Source organism: Petaurus breviceps, unplaced genomic scaffold, assembly GCF_028583685.1.
Source record: "Petaurus breviceps papuanus isolate PSGF00001 unplaced genomic scaffold, PetGlider_PUasm1.0 90895, whole genome shotgun sequence".
Taxonomy (NCBI): Eukaryota; Metazoa; Chordata; class Mammalia; order Diprotodontia; family Petauridae; genus Petaurus; species Petaurus breviceps.
This window is the reverse complement of record NW_027187372.1, coordinates 25,803,170-25,819,481: the sequence shown is the minus strand read 5'-3', so window position 1 is coordinate 25,819,481 and position 16,312 is coordinate 25,803,170. Positions and strand designations below refer to the sequence as shown.

Sequence of the window (16,312 nt, the reverse complement as noted above, 5' to 3'; positions counted from 1 at the left end):
TCATCCAAAGCTCGAACAGTCTAATAGAATCAACAGTAAGGTTAAGGGATGGCCAGGAGGAAACCCTGCCCTCCCCTTTACTTGGGGCATCGAAGTCCAAGAGGAAACCAGGTGGCAGGGGAAGTAGGGGCAGCTGTAGAAATTACCTGGCTGTATAGACTAACACTCTCCCTGTTGGTGTCAGTCTCCATGTTGGGGGGCAAGGAAAACAGGCTGAAGATACCTGACTGTATCAACTCCATTCTCTGTAAGGGCTGGAATTTTGGTTTCACTTGGCTGGGGTAGGAGGAGGCAATGGGATAAGAAGGGCTAAGTAAGGAATATCTTGGACTCAACTGAAATAAGACCAAAGTGGGCATATTCATTTGAGTATTTATTTAGGGACTTGTGGAGAATATTCTCCAGAGAAAAGTGAATGGTGCTAGGTGTCCTGATCAAGGTCCAGAGTCCTAGACTTCCAAGGATATGCCAAGCCTGTTTTGAGAAGCTCATACTTAATCTCAAACAAGGATGTCCTGGAGAAATTGATTCTAGAGAACAGATTGTTAAATTTTAATCCTGAGTACTTACATCTCAGAAATCAACAAATGCTACAAATAAGGATTCAATTTCTTGTTTTGTTGATTGTCTAAAGTTGAGAAAGTGATGGGGAAATAATAATTAATATTAAACTTAAAAGTGTGTTATGCATATTATTTTTAATCAGAGAGCTGGCTGTCAATCATCTATCAGCACACTCCTGCCCAGGTGAACCCCTCCACTCCTACCAAGACCACTAGTAGTGACATTAGCAGCTAGATATCCATGGAAAGTATTGGAAGGCAAGGTTCTGGAGTTGCAAGGACACACCCTCCATCCCAGATTAATAAGAGGGTTCCCTTTGACCAATGGAGGGCAGGTACCTCATTTCCATGATGCAGAACATGGCTTGCTGTCTCAGAGAGCTGATCATCATGTCAACAGGCTCTTCAAGGATCAGCATCTGAAAGGCCCAGGAGAAATAGACAGCCAAGAACTCCCTTCCAAGACTCGTCCCACCTTCTACATTCCCACCTCAATCTGTATATGGCTCCCACTGTTCCCAGACCTTTGGTGACTGACTTTCCAAAGACATACATTGTCTCCAGTTCTCTCCCACCAAGGGTAACCTCACCTCCACTCTCTCTGCCAGCATGGCTTTATTGCAGTAATAGTCCAGGTTACAGTGTTCCTGACTTTTCACAGCACTGCACAGGATGGTCACAGAACTCAAGAACATCATCTTCGTGGCCTCATCCTAGAAGGAGACACACACAGAGCCTTTCTCCTGCCCGTACATTGCCCTCCCTTTCCCCTCATTTGACCTATTTCATAATGGATCTCTCCCAGGCTGGGCCAAAAGGCATCTCAGGCAGAACCAGGACAAAGTGGATCTGGTCCATGCTTTCCCTTCACCTCTCTTCTTAGTTTTCTCCAACACAGTGCTTACTTCTCTCACCAAACAGGCAGCCCTTCATCTACAGGGAGCACAAGGGAACCATTCTGTATGGGAGGTGGAACTGTGTCTACAGGGGCTAGGCAGGGATCACAGACTCAGAAGGGACCTGGAGGTGAAATGGCTTGCCCAAATCAGTCAGTCAGTCTGCACTCAGCACTTATTCGGTGCCTACTGTGTGCCAGGCACTGTATCCCAAGTGCTAGGGATATAAAGAAAGTCAAAAGACAGTCCCTGCCCTCAGGAAGCTCATAGTCTACAGGGGGTCACACAACCCTGGGTCCTCTGATCCCAAATCCAACACTCTCTCTACTCCACCCACCATGGGACACGTTAGTGGGGTGAGGAGAGGGAGAAGTGGGACATTGAATAACTGCCTAGTCCCCGGGAGTCTGCCCAGAAGAATGATGTTCACAAAGAGGTAGGATATTCAGGTCAGGCAAAGCAGAAGAATCCACACCCCAAAAGAGAAGGGTGGGTGTGTGAAGAAAGCCCATCGACCACCAAACGCCCCACCCACACTCCACTCTCACAGTATTCCAGAAAGACATTTGTACCTGTTTCTTAGACTTTAGAAATCCTAAAATGAAGTTAAATGCTTCATTTTCTGTTGGGAGGAACCCTGGAAAAAAGGTCAATGAGTAGACTTCAGTAAGCTGAAGACATGGAACCACCGTCACACACAGACACAACCCAGATTCCCTCCCAAACCCTTAGTCCCTACAGAACATGCCTCTTAAGGACTGAATAACAGTTAGATGGACTTGGAGTCAAGGAGCTCTGACTTCAAAACCTACCTCAGACTAGGACTGCCTGTGTGATCTTAGGTAAGTCATTTAGCTGCTCTCAGCTTCCTTCGCTACAAAATGGGGATAATGACAGCACCGACCTCACAGGGTTGTTGTGAAGATCAAATGACATCATTTATTTAAAATGCTTCACAAACCTTAAAGCACTACATAAAGGTTAACTATTTATTATCGTTGCTGTTGTTATTATTACTATCAAGCTAGTACAGGAGTCCTCACACTTTATACTGCTTAACCCCTTTTACACTCCTTACCCTCTTAAAAATTATCAAGGACCTCACACCTGCTGCACCCCGCCCCAAGAGTTTTTGTTTGTGGGGGGGGGTTATATCTCAATCAATAAACACATTAAATGCCAGTTAGGTGGCTCAGTGGATAGAACACCAGGCCTGTAATCAGAAAGATCTGAGTTCCAATCTTGCCTCAGAGCCTTACTGTGTAACTCTGCTCAAGTCACTTTAACCTGTTTGCCTCAGTTCCCTCATCTGTAAAATGAGGATAATAATGGTACCTCCTTCCTTGGGTAGTTATGAGAATCAAGTGGGGATAACAATTGTAAAGCACTTGGCACAGTGCCTGGCACGTAGTAAATACTATATAAATGTTGGCTATCATTAGTAGTAGTAGTATTTACATTATCATTACCTTTCAGGGTCATTGTCACAAGGTTCGAATGAGATAATAATTGTAAAGCACTTAGCACAGTGCCTGGTACATAGTAAGGACTATATAAATAAATTTTGGCTAGTAGTAGTAGTAATATTATTGTTGTTACCCTGCAAGGTTGTTGTAATGATCAAATGAGATATTTGTAAAACACTTATCACAGTGCCTGACACATAGTATGTGCTATGTAAATGTTAATTGTCATCATCATCATCATTATTATCTTGCAGTTGTGAGGATCTTATCTTATTTAAAATAATATTTATAAAACACTTATCACAGTGCTTGGCACATAGAAGGTGCTATATAAATAATAATAGTGGTGGTGCTGGTGGTAGTAGTATTGGTACCGTGTTTCCCCAATAATAAGACCTATCCTGAAAATAAGCCCTCCCCCGAAAATAAGCCCTATTGAGATTGCTACTGTAGTGAAGGTGATCCCCTGCGCTACACACTACATTATGGTACCCTCTGTATGCACTGCCCCCCCCCCCGAGATGCACGCTGCGCTCCGAGCTGCATTCAATCAGAGCTGCAGCAGTGAGCGTGTCATCCTGTTCTTCCCCAGTGATTTGCTTGCTGGCGCCATTGAGAGCAGTGCCACGGAGGAGGGCTGAGGCAGGACAACATAAGCCCTCCCCTGAAAATAAGCCCTCTGGTGTTTTTCTTTCCAAAAAAAAAAAAAAAGACAGTGTCTTATTATCGGGGAAACACGGGGTAGTGGTAGTAGTAGTAGTAATAGTGGGTAGTAGTAGCAGCAGCAGCAGTTGTGGTGGTGGTAGTGGTAGCAGTAATAGCAGTAATGGTCGTAGTAGCAATGGTAGAAGTAGCAGTAGTAATAGTGGTAGTGGTAGTAGTAATAATGGTAATAGTAGCAGCAGCAATAGTAGTAGTAGTGATAGTGGTGGTACTAGCAGTAGTAGTAGTGATAATGGTGGTAGTAGTAGTGGTAGTAGCAGTACTAATGCTAGTAGTAGTGGGAGTGGTAGCACTAGTACTAATGGTAATAGTAGTAGTAGTGATAGTGGTAGTGGCAGTAGTAGTGGTGGTAGTAGTAGCAGTAGTCGTGGTAATGGTGTTAGCAGTGGTGGAAGTGGTAGTAGTAGTAGCAGCACTAGTACTAGTAGTAGTGGTAGTAGCAGTAGCAGTAGTCTCAAAAGGTTGCTATGAGAATCAAAGGAGGTCATACTTATAGTGCTTAGCACAGGGCAGGCCCATAGTAAGTGTCATATGAATGCTCATCACCATCACCATCCCAGGCTGGGCCAAGCCCAGTCCTAGGGCTGAGGATACACAAGGAGGAAAGGCCACCCCTGCCCTCGGGGAGCTTACACTCTAAAGGGGGAGGGCAGACCGGAGCCAACGTGGGCACAAACAGGCTACCACAGGCCAAGAGGGAATGACAGGCAGGGGGAAGGAGCGCTTCTGGGTCACATGACCAACAAGATGGCGGCCGGACGCCTCTCCGTGGAGCCTTTAAGGGGGCTTCCCACAGAAATTATCAGAAAGTATGTGCCAAAGACAATTAACCTATGCAGGGCTTCGGGATATAGGGCCCCACCCCCACCCCAGTCCAACAGGAAGGTTACTCCAGGCCTAGCCCCGCCCTCTCCTTCCCGCCTCCCCCACGAACTGCCGCCCAGCTCCCTCCCCTCCCTCGCGCCTCTGGGCCTGACCGGCCCCACCTCGGAGGCGTTTCCTCCCTCTGCCTGAGGATGCCCACTCCAGGCTGTTGGAGGCCGCTGGGCCAGGACAGGTGGACAACAGCCGCTGGCCTTGGGGCGCCCCGGACTACGGCAGCTCGAGGGGGCCAGCCAGGGTTCGTGGGGCAGCCCGCATTCCGTGCTGCGGAGAGGTCCTCGGCGGGCCGGGGCCGAGGACGGGGGGGCGGGGCGAGTGTCACCCCCTCCCCTCCCTCAGCCTCAGAGACCCGCGCTCCTAAAATCCGGCGGGAAGGCTCGGCCTTCGGGACCGGAGACGCCGTGGGGGGTGGGCGGGGCGTGTCCTGCGGCCCTCTGCACCCGGATGGGCCCCGTTCTAGCCACCGAAGGTCACTTGGAGCTGAGGCTCAATTACCCTCGTGGGGAAGGCTGAGATCCTGGGGATTCTGCCCCCAAGGAAGCCTCCCGAGGGGAGGGGAGGAGTTCAGTTCAATCCAAAATCATTTATTGGGTACCCGGTGGGAGGGACGGACGGACAAAAGCTAGTCCCTGCCCCCAGGGGCTTAAAGTTCGAGTCAGAAAGTGAGTGACAGGGGCAAATAAAGGTGGGGGAGTGACATTACCCAAGACTCTCAGAGACCCTGCACATGATCAGAGAAACCAAGAGAGAAAACGTGAACGGCAAATCCGAAGTGCGGCCTGCAGCTCTAGGAAGCGGCCTCAGGCGTCTGTCTCTAAATCCTTCCAAACAAAGGAAGGCCGTGCGGCGCTGGCCGAGACAGAGCAGCCTCAGGAGTGTGGAGAGAGGGGAGGGCACGAGAATACGGGGACGGAATTTGTGGCTGGCGCGGCAAAAGCGCTGAGCAGAAAGGAAGACTGGAATCTGCAAGGGCCAGCCTCCCCGGAGACACCCGAGAGAGAACACGGACCGGCCGCGCAACCGGGGAGAAGTAAAGGACAATCTGGACAAGGAGCCGCAGACGGCACCTTTTATGATGGGAGAAATGCGCCCCCTTTGGGTTCGTGGCGGGGTACTGCTGCAGAAAGAAGCCCACCCACGCGCAGAAATCATAGAGCCAAAAACCTAGGTTTCATTTATGCACAGGCTCAGGATTCAAAAACTAACCCTGAATCGAAATGGGAGGTTCTGACAAGTCTTTGTAGAAAATTACATCAGAGAGTCAGAGAAATATTTTTTTAACATATAGCAATCTTTATGGTTTAGGCCATAAAGGTCACCCAGGCTAATGCTTTCTTCAGTTAAGATTGAACAAAGTAGATTAGAACAAATTCATAATCTCATATCCCCTAAGGAAACATCTAGTTAAAGAGGCTTTACAGGGGCAACTCAGGAGGACCTGAGTTCAAATTTGACCTCAGTCACTTAACACTTAGTAGCTGTGTGACCTTGGGCAAGTCACTTAACTCCAATTGCCCTGCCTTCCCCCCTGCAAAAAAAAAAAAAAAAGAATCTAACTAGATTTGTTTCTTTAGGTTCTTTATATTCCTTCAAAAGCAGAATTTTAGTATGCTATGTCCCAAGTAAATAATTCCATGTTGCAAATTTATTTCTGTAGTTTCCATCTGATAAATATTATAACTTGGTAGAATACCGTCAATCTTAAATTGCCAATAGGCATTTCTCCAAATGGTGTTAGTTTCTTGTATGCTTCTTATGTCAATGAGATCAAAAACCTCCTCAAACATCTCTTTCCACAAATCCAAATTCTTATCTCGTAGTTACCCTCCATTGACATTATCAGTACAAACAGATCCCAACTTTCTTTAACTTTCTACCCATTCTCCTCTCACTTTTACTTTCTTTTTGTTTTTTTGGAGGGGGGAGGGCAGGGCAATTGGGGTTGAGTTACTTGCCCAAGGTCACAGGGCAACTAAGCATGTCTAAGTGTCTGAGGCTGGATTTGAACTCAGGTTGTCCTGACTCCAGGGCCGATGCTCTATTCACTGCGCCACCTAATTGCCCGTCACTTTTACTTTCTTAAACGTTTTTTCTCTTTTCTCTTCTGCTTGACTTTGTTTAAAGCTTTACAAACCTCAAAACCTTCTAATCTGACACTTCTCTTTCCTTCCCTATTTTATTTATCCATTTCATCATTTTCCAATCATATCCCAGTCTAACACTCCACTGAATCTCTCCTATACAAATTTTCTTATACTATACTCATTAACTGTGCAACTTTTAAATTTTGAATTGTATAGTCTATTCCAGGGGTGGGCCTTGAGACCACAAACTCCCTACCTTCTATTCCAGTTTCTTTTAGGGGACTTTGCTTCTAATGTTCTTAAACAATTAAGTTTTGTTTACATTCACTGAAGAAAATATGGCTGTATGGTAAAATACCCTACTAGAATTTAATTTTCACATAAGGCCTAGCTTTTTTTTCCCCTTTTGCCTTAAGGTTTTCTTAGCATTCTTTAGGGGGCAAAATTACCTTCTGCTAAATCAATGAATCTATCAACCTCCAGGTTTGTTTTTTTCAAATAAAGGTCTTAAATGCTCTTTTCATGTAATCTTAATCCTAAAGAGCTGCAAACCACACCCATTCTTTAAAAAATCCACTAAGATATCTCTGCACTTGAAATAGCATTCAAACCATCATTTGGAAAGATATTATACCTGTTACAAATTCAATCTCTAAGTTTACAATGCCATAGATTTTACTTTCTTTTTAAAAATAGTTTATTTTTGACACCATATGTATTCAGTGGCTTGCCAAGTATCACAGAACTAAATTTTCCTTTCTTTCTTGTCTGTCTTTATCCCCAAAACCTCAACCTGGTCAGGGTTGAGAAGATTGATGAGAGACAATCTTGAAGGTTTCCCTGCCTATTCTAAATTCTTATCTCCCATGATCAAAGGGTCAGTGGAAGTAAGTCCCAGCTTATTGGAAAAGAGAGTTTTAGCATCAGAATTGTAATATATTTCAGACCCCAGGGAGAGCTTTTTTTAAAGTATGAAACATTATTAATTAATCCCATGCAATATTTTAATTTTTAAAATTACCATCTGTTATAATGCAGGCAACTTAAGAGAGGCTGATACCAAGTCAGTAGCATCAATATAGTTTCCCTCCCCACCCTCACCCCCCCCAGCATTCTAAGCTCCTAAAATTGATCCAGTTTATTACCTCTCACTACTTTTCTTGGGAAGAGTGAGGGGAGCCAATTGTGCCAGGTTTGGGGGCTGGGGCCCTCGCTCCTTGCTTGCATAAGGAGGTGGGATTTTTTGATTATCGAAGCCCATCCAGGGATGGGCAGCCGGCAGCCACATGTGGCCTTGAGGCCACAGAATCCTACTCCTGAACATCTGTAGAGGTAGGTGTCAAAGCCAGTTGTTGGGCAGCCCATTTTTCAGATTTAGGACAGAATTTTTTAATCTTAGGGTCTGCCCAAATCTCTACAAAAAAGGAATATGACAAATGCTAGAAGGGATGTGGGAACATAGGTACCTAAAGTCCTTGTGGTGAAGCTTTGAAATAGTCTGACCTGGAAAGCAGTTTGGAATGATGTCCAAAAAACTATTAAGCTGTGTATACATGTTGACCCAGCAATACTGCTAGTTGGACTGTACCACCCCCCCAAGAGAGCAAAGAAAAAGGGAAAAGAAAAAGGACCCGAATGAGGAAAACAGGGTTAAGTGGCTTGCCCAGGGTCACACAACTAGTAAGTATCTGAGGCCAAATTTGCATTCAGGAAGGTGAGTCTTCCTGATTCTTTGTCCACTGTACCACTTAACTGCCTCCAAGGTTTGCAAAGCACTTTACAAATACTATCTTATCTGAGAAGTGGGTGCTATTAATGTCCCCCTTTTACAGATGAGGAAGCTGAGGTAAAGGTCAAGTGACTTTCCCAGGGTCACACAGATGATAAGAAGTGTCTTTGAACTCAGGTCATCCTGACTCCAAGCCTGGCTCTCTATCCGATTAGCCACCCAGCTGCCACCATTGGTTCTCTGTGACAGAGGCTGCCTCTGAAGTGATAGTCAGTCTACTAGACTTTTGTTGGAGGAGCTGCCCATTCCTTCAGGGTTTACAAAGCAGGGGTTCTTAACCTGTTTTGTGCCATGGACCAACTCCTTCAGGAGTCTGATGAAGCCTATGGACCCCTTCTCAGAATAGGGTTTTTTAAAGCATTTTTTTTTGGAAGGGGAGAGGGCAGAGCAATTGGGGTTAAATGACTTGCCCAAGGTCACGAGGCTAGTACACATTAAGTGTCTGAGGTCAAATTGGAACTCAGGTCCTCCTGACTCCAGGGCCAGTGCTCTCTCTATTCACTTCGCCACCTAGCCGCCCCTAAAAGCATTTTTAAAACAACAACAAAACCAACACACAAGGTTACAAAGGAAAACAATAATATTAACATAAAGCTTTCAAAATATGTTTTTAAAGCAATCCCAGGCTTAATAATGCTGATTAAAATAATCTGTGAGACCAGATCTGGGGCCTCTCTTTGGAAGACTCCCCCTCTCTGCCTTTTCCTTTGTGCCTGTAGCAAGGTAGAGAGGTGGTTTTTCTCCCTTTTCTCTCACAACTTTCTCAACTGCTCTCAGTTAATGGCAACTTTAAGGAGAAGCACATAGTGGAACTGAATGTGTTTGCCCAAGTGGCCTGAGGTTCCTGGATTTCAAGTTCCTGATCCTTCTGCCTTTCTGTCTCCTTTTCTGAGCACAGGGCAGAGACTGGAGTTCTTGAGGATACAGAGGTGGGCGATACCACCTAATGGGGAAAGCTGGAACAGTGCGGGGGGAGGGGGGGCGGGGAGAGTCACCTCAGGCGCAGTTGCTGAGTGTTGAATAAAAATAAGGAGGTGCTGGAAGTATAAGGAAAGAAGAGAAGAAAATTTTGAAAAACCATTGGCACATGTTTTATCTACTGTCTAGCAGAGTCAAAGTCATAGTGATTACATTATTTCCCAAATTAACACACAAAATGCAAGTTGTAACCTATCAGTGGTCAAGTAAAGCAAGTGTTCCCAGGCAAGCCTATTGAGCATTGTCCGGAAGTCCAGCATGCATCAGCAGGAATATGTGCATAGAATGACTTGTTAATAATATAATACTATATGGTTACACAATGCAATATTGAGTCATCAACATTTCAATTCAGGAAAAAAACACTGATTTACAATAAATTATTAAATTTAAAATGCATCATGTTTAAAAAAAATTTTTTTTTGAGATGATGCAAGTTTTTAAAACTGTTAAAGGGTTAAAGAAAGTAGATTTCTAGGGGGAGCAGAGTAATTTTTTTTAAAAAGGTGGCAATAAGCCAAACATAGGCCAAAATCCTCTGGGATAGACTTTCCCTGCCCAAGCATTTGGGGCATCAATAGTGACCCTGAAAAGGTAGATATGTGTATGACTATAGCTTGAAAAGATAGGTGTTTTCCTCACACTAGGGGTTACCTCACAGAAAATACCAAATTTGAGATTTCTCAAGTTTTTGAGGTTGGGAACAGGCCTCCTAGGAGTAAAGGATGCAAGGGCCTGGCTGATGTATCCCCTGGAGCCACCTCCTACTGGGAGCTGGGGCTGGGGACAGGAGAGCTGAGCCTCCACAACCCTCCCCAGGATTGCCCTGAGGTGCTTGGACAGTGCTGGTCCCAAGTGAAATGCCTGTGCTGAAACCCCTGAATTGTGATTGCCTCCAGGGCAGTGGAATACTCTAGGTTACATTTTTTCTTTATTTGTTCTTGGGCTCTCTGAATTTCCTGTATCTAATGCATTTTCCATGTCAGGTGAAATAAAGGCACTCTCATACTTGATAACCACATTGTACCTCTCCGTGCCCGTGCCCTTGTGCCACACATTTGGGGAAACCTAGATACAAGCTAAACTCGAGATTTATTTTGGAGAATTCTTGGTAGTAAAACTCTGGGATGAGGACAACCAGCCAAAGAGATAAAAATTGCCTTCTTGGGGTCATCCTCCAAGATTGGTACTAGTATGGGTAAGGGCCTTTATGGAGCCTTGAACCATGGATGATCATTGTAAATTTGGGGAGAGCCCCACACTTTCACTTCTGGGTACTCAGTATCTACCCAGCAGAGTGCTTTAAAAATATTTTGAGGACAGTGCTTTACACATAGCTTCGTACTTAATAAATTAGTTGAATTGAATTTCCTCCCCATCCAAACTGTGAGCTCCCAAAAGGCAGGGATTAGTCTTCTCCTTCCTCTGGATTACTTTATCCTAGAACCCAGCACTGAGTGCCTAGAATTTTCCAGAATTCTATGCATAAGGAACATTCAATGCATATTGCCAGCCAGTCTCAAACAAAATTTCTTCTCCCCTTCAAATGGATAAAAATCCTAGTTAGCCCTCATGTTGCCATTCCTGACCTGCATTTTGTTGTTGCTTAATTTGAAGTTATTGAGGCTACAAAGCAAGTAATCAATTCATTGTTGTGGCTCCAAAAGAATTCAGATCAAAGCCTTATTTCATATTTAGAACAGCCCTCACAAGTGGGTACCCAGTTTCTGCTTGAAGGACGCCATCTATTCTCAAAGGTGCCACTATGTTCTTCAGTATTGCTGTCAGTGAAAGTACACTGCCAATAAGTGACCATCCTAATTGCACACCTGCTTCCTGTGACTGCCATACAGTGAGTGATTGATTACCCTCCCACTGGGAGGAGTGAAAGCTGCTTGGCCCTCCCACTGGGAGGAGTGAAAGCTGCTTGACTCCTACCAGGACTGCACTGTTTATGTAATGATTATCTACATAAATTTTATATGTACAATAATTTCCCTTTTTACATGTCAGGTAAATATTTGTAAGCTATATTTACACAAATGAAATTATTATAATAAATACTAATATTTTTTAAATGTTTCATTGCCTGAATAAAAAGTGTTTATTACTGTTAGAGAGAAAGAAGCCATGTAGTGGTGGAAAATTCATCAACTAGTGAATTCCTGATCTAATTGTCAGGAAGTCTTCCTTCCTTCCTTCCTTCCTTCCTTCCTTCCTTCCTTCCTTCCTTCTTTCTTTCCTCCCTTCCTTTCTTTCTCTTTCTTCCTTCCTTCCCTTTCTTTCTCTCTTCCTTCCAATGGATGAATATTTATTTTTTAAAGTTAATGTCGAATTTATTAGTCTTTTTAAAAACCAAATATAAATAATAAATATTTGTGTTTTCACACATGATTCTCTTTATCTGTCCTCTTTTTATATGGAAATGTTCTTATTGTACTCTTTACTCTAAGGATAAAATAATTAAAAGAAGAAAAAATGAAAATTATCAACAAGTTTTTATTCCTAGTAAGCCAAAATTTGCCTCTGTAATTTCCCCCATTACTCCCAGTTCTGTCCTCTGGGGCAAGCTGAAGAAACCCAATCCCTTGATTAAGTACTTCAGATCCTTAAAAAGAGCGACCATGTTCCCCTCTCCTAGCCTTCTTACTCCCCAGTTGAAGGAACCTGCCTTCTGCTAGATTATGCAGGTCCAGAACTCAGGGCACAGGGCCGTGGAAAGGGCCCTAGACCCAAAGTCAGGAAACTTGAACCTGAGCCCTGGCTTTCTTACTGACTTTCTGTGTGGCTTTGGGCCGATCAGGTTCCCAGAGTACCAGTCTGTAAAGATTTGGGGAACTCGACTAAATGATCTTTTAAAGTTCCTTACAGTTCTAAATTTCTAGTCAGTCTGTGAAACTCCCTGCCCTGCCCTAAAACTCAGCACATCTCCTACCTCCGTGCTTCTGCACAGGCTGCTACCCGCTGTTTGGAATGCACACCCTCCTCCCTCTTATCATCCCTCACGTCCTTCAAGACTCAGCACATGCATCCACTCCTGTAGGAAGCCTTTGCTCATATCTCTTGTTCTTAGTGCCCTTCCCCTTCTCAAATTTTCATTTTTACCTTTCTCTGTTTATGAGTTAAATCTCACCCCTACTTCACCCATTCTCACCCCCAGGTAGAATGTAAGATCCTTGAGGGCAGAGGTTATTTTGCACTTTGTCTTGGTTATCCCCAGTGCCTAGCACAGTGCCACATGGCAGGTGATTAATAAACGCTTATTAGATTAGATTGGGCAGAGCCATATTAACTAGCTCCCTGAAGCACGATGCTATCCCCCTTAGGATCTATTCCCTGAAAAAATTCTCAGCTCTAGAAAAGCACCACTCTCCCTGCTCCCTTTCCTAAGGCAGGGTTCCTGAGTCAGAGTAAGAGAAGTGGAAACTACCTGGATAGGCTGATCTCTAGCCTAGAAGAGAGGGGAAAGAAGGAAGAAGGGATTCCCCGAGGTACTGACATTATCTGACCCCACCCAGAAAAACTACCTTCATCTTTCAGGGAGGATGAAGGGGCCCAGGCTAGAGATAAGATATTTGTTTCAATCACACCTGTTCCCAGGGCTTTACCTTTGCTCTAGGGCAAGGATCCCTAATTTAGGGTTAGTGCAGTCCAAGGACACATTTCAAGGGATTCGTGAAGCTGGATGAGGAAAAAAAAATGACATCTTTATTTCCACTAATCTCTAACTGAAATGCAGCATTTCCTACTATTATAAATGTAGACAACAAATGTTATTCTGAGAAGGGATTTGTAGCTTTTCTAAGACTGCCAAAGCAGTCTATAACATAGAAAAGGTTAAGAACCCCTGTACTAGAGTAAGCTCCTAGGCTCTCTGCCATCCTTAAGGCACAAACCATAAGAAATGACCCAGTTTTTTTTATAGGTATAAAGGCTGATATTGTAAGCAATCTGGGAGAGCAAGGGATAGTTTACCTGTCAGATCTACAGAGAGGAGAAGACTTCATGATGAAACAAGAGTTAGAGAGCATTATAAAATGCAAAATGTCTAATTTCTTCTGTACAAACAAAGCCAGTGTTACCAAGATTAAGAGGGAAGTGGAAAATTGGGAAAGAATTTTTCAACCAGTGTCTCTGATAAAGGCCTCGTTTCTAAAATATACAAAGAATTAAGTCAAATCTATAAGAATACAAGCCACTCCCCAGTTGATAAATGGTCAAAGGATATGAACAGGTAGTTCTCAGAAGATGAAATTAAAGATATCTATAAGCATATGAAAAAATGCTCTAAATCACTAAATCAAAACAACTCTGAGGTACCACATCTCACCAGTCAGATTGGCTAAGATGACAAAACAGGAAAATGATAAATGCTGGAGACAATGTGGAAAAATTGGAACACTAATGCATTGTTGGTGGAGTTGTGAACTGATCCAGCCATTCTAGAGAGCAATCTGGAACTATGCCCAAAGGGCTATAAATAAGTGCATACCCTTTGACCCAGCAATACCACTTCTAGGGTTATATCCTAAAGAGATCAGAGAAGTGGGAGGAAGACCCGTATGTACAAAAATATTTATAGCAGCTTTTTTTGTGGTGGCAAAGAATGGAAATTAAGGGGGTGCCCGTCAATTGGGGAATGGCTGAACCAGTTGTGGTATATAAATGTAATGGAATACTATTGTGCAATAAGAAATGAGGAGCAGACAGACTTCATAATAACCTGGAGAGACTTATATAAACTGATGCTGAGAGAGAAGAGCAGAACCAGCAGAAATCTGTACACAATCACAGACACAACATATGTGTGATGACTAACTTCAGTAGACTGGGCTCCTCTCAGCAATGCAAGGTTATAAGACAACTCCAAAAGACTCATGGTCAAAAGAGATACTCACATCCAGAGAAAGAGATGCCAAGTCTGAATGCAGAATGAAACAAACTACTTGCTGTGTTTCTTTTTCTTGTTTTGTTTCCTCTTTCCCACTGATCATTCTATCGGTTATAATCCTTCTTTACAACCTGACTAATGATTAATGTGAAGATATTTGTAGATCCTATATTCAAGTGCATGCCGCCATGATGGGGAAGGGGGAGAAAATTTGAAACTCAAGGGACTGTGGAAGTGAATGTTGTAAACTAAAAGTAAATAAACAAATCAATTTAATTAATTAAAAAAAAAAAAGAAATGACCCAGTTAAGGCACAGGGCTAACTGTCTGGGGGCTCAGGCCACTGCTTTTCTTTCTCCTTCAGAAACCCAACCCAAGGAAGAACTGCAAGGAATAGCAGGCACACATCCCATCCAGCATACACCCTGACCGTCTTTCCTGCTTCTTCTCACCTGTAACCAGCAGCCCAGCATGGGACCTCCTGATTCCACACCCCCAGGTCCTGGAGGAGTCAAATCTACACTAGCTTTTGAACTCCTACTCATGGAGTGAGTGCCATTTTAACCAGAGACTGAATGAATGACAACTTACCTAGCTTATATCTAGCCATCCCCAGACCACCAGACCATGCTTCCCCATCTGATCCAGATGTCCATCCAGGCCATTCCACCATCTGCCCAGCCCCTGTGACACCTTTTACTCTGGGCACAGGAATCAGATCAATCGGATCAATAATAGCTCTTAGAATAGGGCAATGTCAATCAACCACCTTAATGGATTGAGACCTTCCTTCCCTAGCTTGAGTTCCTTGGGCTCAGGGGCATTCTCACTTTCTGTCCTGCATCACCTGCCCTTAGCCCAGTGTCTGACACATAGTAGGCACCATATTAATGTTATTAATTATTAATTATTAATTTAGTAACTTCCTGTGTGGCATGGGCACATCCCTTCTCCTCTCCGGGCCCCCTTCTTCAGACATAAAATGAAGGTTCTTGGCTGAGCTGAACTCTAAGCCTGGGGCTCCTTCTTCTAAGATTCCAGTGTTACCTATGATAGCCACTGCTCTCTTTTATTAAAAGAAAACACTCTCTCTTCTCCAGGAACTCACACCCATGTTATCTTAGTCCCATAGCTCTTCCTTAGATCTGATCTTCTCTTCTCTTGCCTCTTAAGCAGTGAGATGGTGCAGTGAATAGCCCTGTGCCTGAAGACCCGAGTTCAACTCTAGCCTATGATACTAGCTGTGTGACCTGAGCAAATCACTTCACAAACTCTGTCTGCCTTGGTTTCCCTAACTGCAAAAAGTGGGATAACACCTACCTCCCAGAGTTCTTGTTCAGATCAAAGGCAATAACCATTGTAAAGTGTTTAGCATAGTACCAGATGCATATTGTTCTATTAATGTTAACAATGATTGTTATTGTTATTACATCTGCTGTCGACAAGGGGCAGAAGCTCCCTGTGGAAACATCCCAATCTGCCTGGGTGCCCCCACCTGCCTTTTTCTGGACTTTGATTAAGGTGGGTCTGCCCCCATTCTGGAAGGGTCCACTGGGCCACCCAGGCAGGTCTCACCTGGCGTTACCTTGGAAGGGCCTTCTCAGCCCCTACTTGCTTTCTCAGGGGACCATTTCCTCAAAGGGCCTTGGGTCTGTGGACAAGTCAAGGACAGCAAGGGCCCATTGTAGATCGAGAATGGAATGTCAGGCTGATACTGGCAGTGCCCTTCACAGGATGTACTCTGGAGGACAGGTTCAAGACCACAGGGGACCAGTACAGTCCAGCCAGTGGTTCCCAGGCAGTGCTGTGCCCAGCCCTGAGGTTTCATCATTAGCATGAAGTCGTCCTCAGGCTCGTGTGGAGGCTTTACCCTCACCCTCCACCATGGTTACATGTATCTCTGAGGGGCCATCCCCCAAAAGTGGAGTGTCCCTGAGGGAGTGTGTACACCCCGGTCAGGGAGGACATCTATTTCTCTCTGAGGGGATGGTAGTGAAGGGGCTGTGTCTCTGTAAAAAAAAAACAAACAAACACAACAAA

At 44.3% G+C, this 16,312-nt stretch overlaps 1 long non-coding RNA gene across 2 annotated transcripts; it reads right to left on the bottom strand.

The window, feature by feature from the left end:
- Window positions 1-372: 372 nt before the first annotated feature.
- LOC138150920 (uncharacterized) lies at window positions 373-6,140 on the bottom strand. 2 transcript variants are annotated; one of them, XR_011165686.1, is made up of 5 exons: window positions 5,234-6,140; window positions 2,032-2,096; window positions 1,154-1,276; window positions 903-982; window positions 373-530 (listed from the first exon to the last, which is right to left on the bottom strand). It is a non-coding gene; the product is annotated as an uncharacterized lncRNA (long non-coding RNA). The 2 variants fall into 2 exon arrangements; XR_011165687.1 differs by lacking the exon at window positions 5,234-6,140 and adding an exon at window positions 4,635-5,210.
- Window positions 6,141-16,312: the final 10,172 nt, after the last annotated feature.